The sequence below is a fragment of the Triturus cristatus genome, chromosome 5_2, assembly GCF_964204655.1.
Source record: "Triturus cristatus chromosome 5_2, aTriCri1.1, whole genome shotgun sequence".
In the NCBI taxonomy this organism is placed as follows: domain Eukaryota; kingdom Metazoa; phylum Chordata; class Amphibia; order Caudata; family Salamandridae; genus Triturus; species Triturus cristatus.
This window is the reverse complement of record NC_140588.1, coordinates 1,040,521,014-1,040,531,479: the sequence shown is the minus strand read 5'-3', so window position 1 is coordinate 1,040,531,479 and position 10,466 is coordinate 1,040,521,014.

The window sequence follows — 10,466 nt, the reverse complement described above, 5'->3', positions numbered from 1 at the left end:
GGAGTGGAAATTGATCTGGTGTTGATTCCATATTTGCAGGCTTTGCACTTTGTGCATTTGAAGAATCCTTTTTGGGACTTAAGCCAACCAGTACCTTTGTCCTGTGCAGGAGCATTGGACACGAGTTCCTGTTTCATTGACTTAGCTCTCCTAAAGGTTAACTGGGGGAGCTCAGTGCAAGATGGGCCTATGATAAGATCACATCGCACTAATGGCCAGTGTCTATACAAGATTTTTCTTAATTTATGGTGAAAAATGTTGTATCCTGTAATTAGCCTGGGTATCTGTTTCATTGTCTCCCCTGATGTTACTGTGTTGTCTTTGTTTTTAAATAGAAGATCTTTTCTAGCAATACCCGAGCACTTCTGCTTTGCTGTTTCCAGGGTTTTTGTTTTGTACCCTCTATTGCTGAGTCTTTCAAACAAGTTATTAGTTGAGTCTGTTAAGCTCTCTACAGTACTGCAATTTCTTTTCATATGCAGACACTCTGCATAGGGAATGCTTTCAATAAGTTTAACAGGGTGAAAACTTTGAGCATGTAAAATTGCATTCCCCGATGTTAATTTCCTATGTGTGCGTGAATGTACTTTGTTGTTCATGGTGTACAATTCTAAGTCTAGATATACAATGGATTGCCTACTCATAGTGCCCGTGAATTTTAAATTTAAATCATTTATATTGATAGCATTTACGAAATCATTGGCACTTTGTTCACTGCCTTTCCACAAGATAAAAATGTCATCAATGTAGCGCTGGTACAAGACTACATTTTCAGACATTTGAGTATTGAATGCCCTCATGAGTACTTGCTCCTCTCACCAACCCATATGCAAATTCGCATAGCTGGGGGCGAAGCAAGTACCCATGGCTGTACCTTGAATCTGTTTGTAAAGTAATCTATCAAACATGAAGATGTTATTTGTCAGGCACCATTCCATCATTTGCAATACCATTCGCGTGTGTTCATGGAAACTTATATCTCTTGTGCTCAAGTAGTGTTTAGCTGCTTTGAGACCGTCATAGTGTCTTATGCTCGTATACAAGCTTTGTACATCTAGTGTAACAAATAAATAATCTTCGTGCCAATTACAATCAAAGCTCTTGGTTAGGAAATCCCCACTGTCTTTAGTGTATGATGGTAAAGCCTGTACAAATGGCTAAAGAAAAAAGTCAATAAACTTGCTCGTGTTTTCAAATAAGCTCCCTATGGCGGATATAATTGGCCTATCGGGAGGACAATCCGCATCCTTGTGGATCATTGGTAACAAATATAATTGAGGAGTCACAGGATAATCGTTCTTCATAAAGTCCAATTCATTTCTTGTTATTAACCCATTTCTTCTCCATTCATACAAACATCAGTGATATTTTTCTTTGGTGCTGATGATGTTAGTGGCACTGATCCATGTGTAGCAATTCTTGTCCGATAGTTGGGTTAATGCTTCCTTATTGTACATTTCTAGAGGCCAAAGTACAATGTTGCCCCCTTTGTCCGACCATCGTACCACGATGTCGGAACGTTCCTTTATTTTTTGCATTACACTTGAGTACTCAACCGGTTCTTTGTGTCTTGTTTTGATGAAAACATTGATACTCTCAGTTGCCAATAATTTAAGATCCTTAATCATTTTATCTGCAAAAATATCAATGTTATCTCTAGGCATCAGAGGATTAAAGATGGATTTCGGTCGAAATGGTGTAACTACAGCTGCAGATGTATTTAAATCCAAATTAGTTCCTGCATGTCCAAAGGTTGTTACCTCTGTTATGTTCTCATTTTCCAGTTCCGTCATGTCTTTTAGGAAAGTTAAATCTGCTACAGTTAGAGTACCAGGTTCTTGGGACATAATACCATCTTGATCTCTAACCTCAATCTTATCCTTGGTGTTGAAAAAATGTTTTCGTAATTTCAAGTCTATTCTAGTTTGTGTGTAGTCAAAATTTATTTCCTTGCAATACGATAGTCCTAGAGCAAGGATTTGTTCTTCATCTGGTGTCAAAACCATAGTTGTTAAATTTACAACTGTATTATCTATTTTTGCTGTGTTATTTATTTCCTTTTGTTTTGCCTGTACGTGTTTTTTTTTGTTTTGTTTGCCCCATCTGCGATTTTTCCTCCTTCTGTTCCTTGACTGCGAGCTTTGTTTGATGAAAACTCCTGTCTTTGAGGTCTTGGACGTAGGCTCATCAAACGCTCTACTCGTAAAAAACCAAGTTCTTGGATCGGTGTTGGTGCCTTATGTAGTTGATCCCTGCTACGACGCGTTTCAGGCTCAGATTCAATTTCAGAACTTAATTCTGAATCGCTGGGTTCATGATGACCTGAGGGGCCTCCACTTGCCTTTGATAGCTCTTGGCGACGAATATTCTCAAATCTTCTTGAAAAGGTATAGATTCTTCCATGTAGATAATCGTTTCTATCACCCTGAAATTTGCTGGCTTTTCTTTCTTTTATTATTTGCTCATACTTCAAAACACTATTTTTTATATCCGCTAGGCCCGTGTTCACTTCATCTTGGTTGGTTATTTTCTCAAGTTCCTTACATATTTCATTTCTTCGCACCAGAATTTTATCTCTGTCTGTTGTTGCAAACTTAATTAAGATTTGTAGCATGTTACGTGATGACTGGGCACTGTTATCCGCCCACACCTGAAGCATGGCGGGGTCCGGATTCTCATATGTTGGCGCCACAAGAATTCTCAAACCTCTTGGAATTCGATTTACTTCAAGATATCTCTTGAGTGATGTACACTCCCACCATTTGGCTACTTCATGTCTCCGTAGTTTTTCTAATTCGCCTAGTAATTGCTTTAGGTTGTTGCCTGCAATCGACGGTTGTGCATTGCCGCTTTTTGATGGCATTTCATCGTAATTGTCTTTGTCACTGAAAATATCCAGTGCTGCCTCTTCCCGATCCTTAACCCAATCCTCGGCCATTGTGAGTTGAAATAATTATTGTCCTTGACACCCACTGCCCGTAGATAGAAAACCTACAGGACTACCTCTCCCATCAGCCACCTGGGGGGAAATTTCAAACCACAAGTGGATTACACAATAAGCTTACCTGTGTCTCGGTCTGCCCTCCGACATCCACGAGAATCAGGACGCTCATGTTACTGCAATCCAAACCGCGTTTGATTTCCCAAAATCTTGGCTGCGGGGGGCTCTCCGTTTTCCTTGCACACAAAGACAGTCCAATGAAGGCTCCGGTAACGGAGAGCACCAAACCGAGGAGGGTCAGCGTGAGAGGCTCCGGAACGCCTCTAATATTACTTCCAATCCTAGTTCTCTCATTCAGAAACAGGCGCTGACTCCGTGGGATGCAATTTCAAAGAGAATTCTTTATTTCAAAACTGTGGCCCAGACGCGTTTCGGCGGACGGATCCGCCTTGCTCACTGTGTCTGACCTCGCTTTGGTAAGTTGTTTTATACATTCACAGTGCATGTATAAATTTATATATATATACATATATATATATATATATATATATATATATATATATATATATATATATATATATATTTCCACCAAAGTTGCCCTCAGCAACGAGAGGTCACTCACCAACATTTCTCTGAGAAGCAGCCTGCCTTTCAGAATCCTTATTATTGCATTTTAATGCCGACGCGTTTCAAGGCTGAAAGCCTCTTCTTCCTGGGCTGCAGTAACATCACATTGGACACTCGCATTGCTTCAGTTACTTGACTTTATTTATTTCCATGACCCCCACTGGGCGTGAGCTTAGTGCAAAGTCCTGAGTGCATTCTGGGGCATGGAGTCATGAATGCGACATAATTATTCACTTTAGTAAGTTCCAATGTGCATATTTACAAGTAATGCTTCTTTGTCTCCTTTAGTAGGTTACGATAATGAAAGCAGGCTCATTACGCATTTAAATGTTGTGCCTTTGAAGTCCCGAACAGTTTCAGAACTGGCTTCCCCAGCTGGCAAAGAATTCCAATCCCAGCTAGTAACGGTGCTCCTCACCACGGCCGGGCCGCCGTGTATAATATTTCCACCAAAGTTGCCCTCAGCAACGAGAGGTCACTCACCAACATTTCTCTGAGAAGCAGCCTGCCTTTCAGAATCCTTATTATTGCATTTTAATGCCGACGCGTTTCACGGCGGCCCGGCCGTGGAGAGGAGCACCGTTACTAAATGCGTAATGAGCCTGCTTTCATTATCGTAACCTACTAAAGGAGACAAAGAAGCATTACTTGTAAATATGCACATTGGAACTTACTAAAGTGAATAATTATGTCGCATTCATGACTCCATGCCCCAGAATGCACTCAGGACTTTGCACTAAGCTCACGCCCAGTGGGGGTCATGGAAATAAATAAAGTCAAGTAACTGAAGCAATGCGAGTGTCCAATGTGATGTTACTGCAGCCCAGGAAGAAGAGGCTTTCAGCCTTGAAACGCGTCGGCATTAAAATGCAATAATAAGGATTCTGAAAGGCAGGCTGCTTCTCAGAGAAATGTTGGTGAGTGACCTCTCGTTGCTGAGGGCAACTTTGGTGGAAATATTATACACGGCGGCCCGGCCGTGGAGAGGAGCACCGTTACTAGCTGGGATTGGAATTCTTTGCCAGCTGGGGAAGCCAGTTCTGAAACTGTTCGGGACTTCAAAGGCACAACATTTAAATGCGTAATGAGCCTGCTTTCATTATCGTAACCTACTAAAGGAGACAAAGAAGCATTACTTGTAAATATGCACATTGGAACTTACTAAAGTGAATAATTATGTCGCATTCATGACTCCATGCCCCAGAATGCACTCAGGACTTTGCACTAAGCTCACGCCCAGTGGGGGTCATGGAAATAAATAAAGTCAAGTAACTGAAGCAATGCGAGTGTCCAATGTGATGTTACTGCAGCCCAGGAAGAAGAGGCTTTCAGCCTTGAAACGCGTCGGCATTAAAATGCAATAATAAGGATTCTGAAAGGCAGGCTGCTTCTCAGAGAAATGTTGGTGAGTGACCTCTCGTTGCTGAGGGCAACTTTGGTGGAAATATTATACACGGCGGCCCGGCCGTGGAGAGGAGCACCGTTACTAGCTGGGATTGGAATTCTTTGCCAGCTGGGGAAGCCAGTTCTGAAACTGTTCGGGACTTCAAAGGCACAACATTTAAATGCGTAATGAGCCTGCTTTCATTATCGTAACCTACTAAAGGAGACAAAGAAGCATTACTTGTAAATATGCACATTGGAACTTACTAAAGTGAATAATTATGTCGCATTCATGACTCCATGCCCCAGAATGCACTCAGGACTTTGCACTAAGCTCACGCCCAGTGGGGGTCATGGAAATAAATAAAGTCAAGTAACTGAAGCAATGCGAGTGTCCAATGTGATGTTACTGCAGCCCAGGAAGAAGAGGCTTTCAGCCTTGAAACGCGTCGGCATTAAAATGCAATAATAAGGATTCTGAAAGGCAGGCTGCTTCTCAGAGAAATGTTGGTGAGTGACCTCTCGTTGCTGAGGGCAACTTTGGTGGAAATATTATACACGGCGGCCCGGCCGTGGAGAGGAGCACCGTTACTAGCTGGGATTGGAATTCTTTGCCAGCTGGGGAAGCCAGTTCTGAAACTGTTCGGGACTTCAAAGGCACAACATTTAAATGCGTAATGAGCCTGCTTTCATTATCGTAACCTACTAAAGGAGACAAAGAAGCATTACTTGTAAATATGCACATTGGAACTTACTAAAGTGAATAATTATGTCGCATTCATGACTCCATGCCCCAGAATGCACTCAGGACTTTGCACTAAGCTCACGCCCAGTGGGGGTCATGGAAATAAATAAAGTCAAGTAACTGAAGCAATGCGAGTGTCCAATGTGATGTTACTGCAGCCCAGGAAGAAGAGGCTTTCAGCCTTGAAACGCGTCGGCATTAAAATGCAATAATAAGGATTCTGAAAGGCAGGCTGCTTCTCAGAGAAATGTTGGTGAGTGACCTCTCGTTGCTGAGGGAAACTTTGGTGGAAATATATATATATATATATATATATATATATATATAAAACCACGTTTTCAGTATTGGGCCTCAGCTTGTTGCTTTACATTGTGGTGTTTTGATGGGCTGCTCCGTGCCCATTTTCCTGAGGCCGCCCTGTAGGGTTGGGGGCTCCGGTAACAAGAGAACTGTGCTTGGTATTTATATATACCCGAAAGACCACCGGGCAGACCTATAGAATCCGCCCAGGGCAGTTTAACAGAACACATGTCTATGTTCATTGACCATTTTCTGTTCCCATTTGTGTTACAATTGGAATCATATGTCAAAGACACTAAAGACTTTTTGAGTAAACTGAATAGTCTAATTTGGGACTCCAGGTACATACTGATGGTATTGGATATCACCAGTTTATACACATGCATAAAGCATGAAGACGGTATGAAAGCTGTCCAATTTTTTCTTAACAAACGACAACTAAGATTTGCGGAACATAATTCCATGCTAATGGAATTCACAAGCTTTTGTCTCTCTAACAATATTTTTGTCTTTGGAGATCAATATTTCAAACAGATTTCAGGGACGGCGATGGGCACCTGTTTCGCCCCCAGTTACGCCAACTTGTTTGTGGGCTGGTGGGAGGAACAGGTGCCCAAAACCTACGAGCGAGGGAACATGAAAGGTCAGGTGAAAGTATGGTATCGATATATCGATGACCTGTTCATTGTCTGGGAGGGTACGACTGAGTCAGCTAAAGGCTATATAGAGAATCTGAATGACAACGACCTTAATTTGCACTTTTCGGGTACAGTAAGTCCAGTGGCAGTGGACTATCTGGATTTGAAGGTGTTTGTTTCAGAAGGAAAGTTAGAAACTGCTCTTTACCGCAAGAATACAGCGGGCAATTCGATTCTTTTTGCAACGAGCAATCACCCTCCCAAACTGATCCAAAGCATCCCATATGGAGAGCTTTTGAGATTAAAACGGAACAGCTCTAGAGCTTGTGATTTTGAACTAGCAGCCAGGGAATGTATATCTAGATTCCGCGTAAGAGGCTATGGACAGGCACAATTGGACAACACATTAAAGAAGGTCAGGGGGATCCCTAGACAACACTTGCTCGAGAATAAGACAAAAGTAAGAAAAGAGTCTGATGACTCCCATGAAGGAAAGTTCAGGATGATCACCACATATTCTGCAGAGGCCAATCTTCTGAAACAAATGTTCAAGAAAAATTGGCATATTTTAAAAAGCGATGTAATCATAAGGGAGGACATTCCTAACTATCCTATGATAACCTTCAAAAAGGCTAGGTCATTAAAGGATAGGCTAGTCAGTAGCCATTTAGTAAAACAACCATCACTGCAGGGCACTTTGAAACACATGCAAGGTTTCTTTCCGTGTGGGAAGTGTAAGGCTTGTTCTAATAGCCAGAGAGTCTTAACATACTTAGTACCCAATGTAAACTTAAAAAGATCCATCAAAAAGTTTTTAACCTGCAGTACCCCCTATGCAGTTTATTGCCTTGTCTGCCCGTGCGGCCTACTATACATAGGCAGTACGATTCATTCTTTAAAAATTCGAATACTTGAACACAGGAGGGCAATATTGAAAGGTGACGCTTCATATCCTGTAGCGAGGCATTATGATGAAAAACATCCTAACAGTAAAAATGTTTTACAGTTTTTTGGCCTTGACTATGGCCCAGAAAATATTAGAAGAGGTGACCGCCTGAAGAAACTACGAAGGTTAGAATCACGTTACATTATAGACCTACAATCTAAGTTTCCATTTGGTTTGAACAGCAATGAAGAATTATCAGTACATTTGGGAACTTAATAAGACAGTCTGACAATATAAGTAAGAAAATCTGTGCATTTGTGTATTGGACTTTGTCTTTCCAGTGCAATGATCACTTTGTTGAGCTATTTTCAATTACCCCTTTACATATGTGTGTAAACTAGACGATTTTTTTACAGCTAGTGAAAGCCGATACACGGCGTGATTGAGAGTGGTGCCGATACACGGCATTATTGTTGAGATGGGTGGAGTTGTTGCCATGGATATTGCAAGCAAAATATTCATTAAGGTACTTTGGACTCGGGTCCTAAAATACACGGCGATCATTTTATTTAAAGTGATTAACGTTTTATGTGTCAAAGGAGATTGAATGAATTGATAACTTTGAACAATCTGTACCTTGCATTGTACATGTATATTCTATACATATGATGTGGCCGCATTATAAGATGGCGCGATCAACTCCGTAAACATTTTACGCTGTCCTCTGTCTATGTCTATGTGTATGACACACTGTGATGTTTAAAAATATGGCGGTTACGGTGTGCCGTGAACACCGAGGAAGGCAGATCGCCGAAACGCGTCTGTTCTGGGAATAAAGACCCGTTGACACGCCATCCGTGAGTGCTTTTATTTTTTATTAAATAAGGAATTTGGAGCGTTACTTACTTACGGAACTTTCCTTGTCCTCTTTCTATGATAACATCTATGGTCCAATGGGATTACTCACCTGGCTTTTTAAATGAACTGCCCGCGAAAGTCTTTCATTTTTGTACTTTCCAGCATACAACCGGCATTGATGAAGGCATCCGCCGAAACGCGTCTGCCAGGAGCTGTGAGAGAGGACATCGCGTTACTGAAAAAGTGCTGTATGGCGGCATTAAATTTCTGAATTGCAACCCAAGCATGTGTCAGACCCGTTTTTATCCACAAAGCGGGATTTGTGGTATGTTTGAGGCAGAGGTCGGCTCCGCTTTAACTGACACGCCTCTTGGTTTGGTGCTCCGCATATCACCGGCAACCCAGTGGACTCCGTGCATGAACTGCACAAAGCGGCGCCTCCCCAGCCTAGATATTGGTGTAGGCACTGGGGAAAGAGCAACAGATGGACTGTTGATGAGTTGCACTTCGGCGATGCAATCCGCCATGAATCGCGCAACTTACAAGGAGCATGGCGCTCGAGGGCTGACTTGGTCAGTGCACAAATGGATGCACGAGCGGGTTACTGAACCTGGCTCGCGATTCCAGTGTCCATTACTCCTGAAGCGTGATTGGTGCACTTGAGGAACCTGGGACTCAGAGAGGGGAAAAGTACTTACTTACGGAACTTTCCTTGTCCTCTTTCTATGATAACATCTATGGTCCAATGGGATTACTCACCTGGCTTTTTAAATGAACTGCCCGCGAAAGTCTTTCATTTTTGTACTTTCCAGCATACAACCGGCATTGATGAAGGCATCCGCCGAAACGCGTCTGCCAGGAGCTGTGAGAGAGGACATCGCGTTACTGAAAAAGTGCTGTATGGCGGCATTAAATTTCTGAATTGCAACCCAAGCATGTGTCAGACCCGTTTTTATCCACAAAGCGGGATTGGTGGTATGTTTGAGGCGGAGGTCGGCTCCGCTTTAACTGACACGCCTCTTGGTTTGGTGCTCCGCATATCGCCGGCAACCCAGTGGACTCCGTGCATGAACTGCACAATGTGGCGCCCCCCCAGCGTAGATATTGGTGTAGGCACTGGGGAAAGAGCAACAGATGGACTGTTGATGAGTTGCACTTCGGCGATGTAATCCGCCATGAATCGCGCAACTTACAAGGAGCATGGCGCTCGAGGGCTGACTTGGTCAGTGCACAAATGGATGCACGAGCGGGTTACTGAACCTGGCTCGCGATTCCAGTGTCCATTACTCCTGAAGCGTGATTGGTGCACTTGAGGAACCTGGGACTCAGAGAGGGGAAAAGTACTTACTTACGGAACTTTCCTTGTCCTCTTTCTATGATAACATCTATGGTCCAATCGGATTACTCACCTGGCTTTTTAAATGAACTGCCCGCGAAAGTCTTTCATTTTTGTACTTTCCAGCATACAACCGGCATTGATGAAGGCATCCGCCGAAACGCATCTGCCAGGAGCTGTGAGAGAGGACATCGCGTTACTGAAAAAGTGCTGTATGGCGGCATTAAATTTCTGAATTGCAACCCAAGCATGTGTCAGACCCGTTTTTATCCACAAAGCGGGATTGGTGGTATGTTTGAGGCGGAGGTCGGCTCCGCTTTAACTGACACGCCTCTTGGTTTGGTGCTCCGCATATCGCCGGCAACCCAGTGGACTCCGTGCATGAACTGCACAATGTGGCGCCCCCCCAGCCTAGATATTGGTGTAGGCACTGGGGAAAGAGCAACAGATGGACTGTTGATGAGTTGCACTTCGGCGATGTAATCCGCCATGAATCGCGCAACTTACAAGGAGCATGGCGCTCGAGGGCTGACTTGGTCAGTGCACAAATGGATGCACGAGCGGGTTACTGAACCTGGCTCGCGATTCCAGTGTCCATTACTCCTGAAGCGTGATTGGTGCACTTGAGGAACCTGGGACTCAGAGAGGGGAAAAGTACTTACTTACGGAACTTTCCTTGTCTTCTTTCTATGATAACATCTATGGTCCAATGGGATTACTCACCTGGCTTTTTAAATGAACTGCCCGCGAAA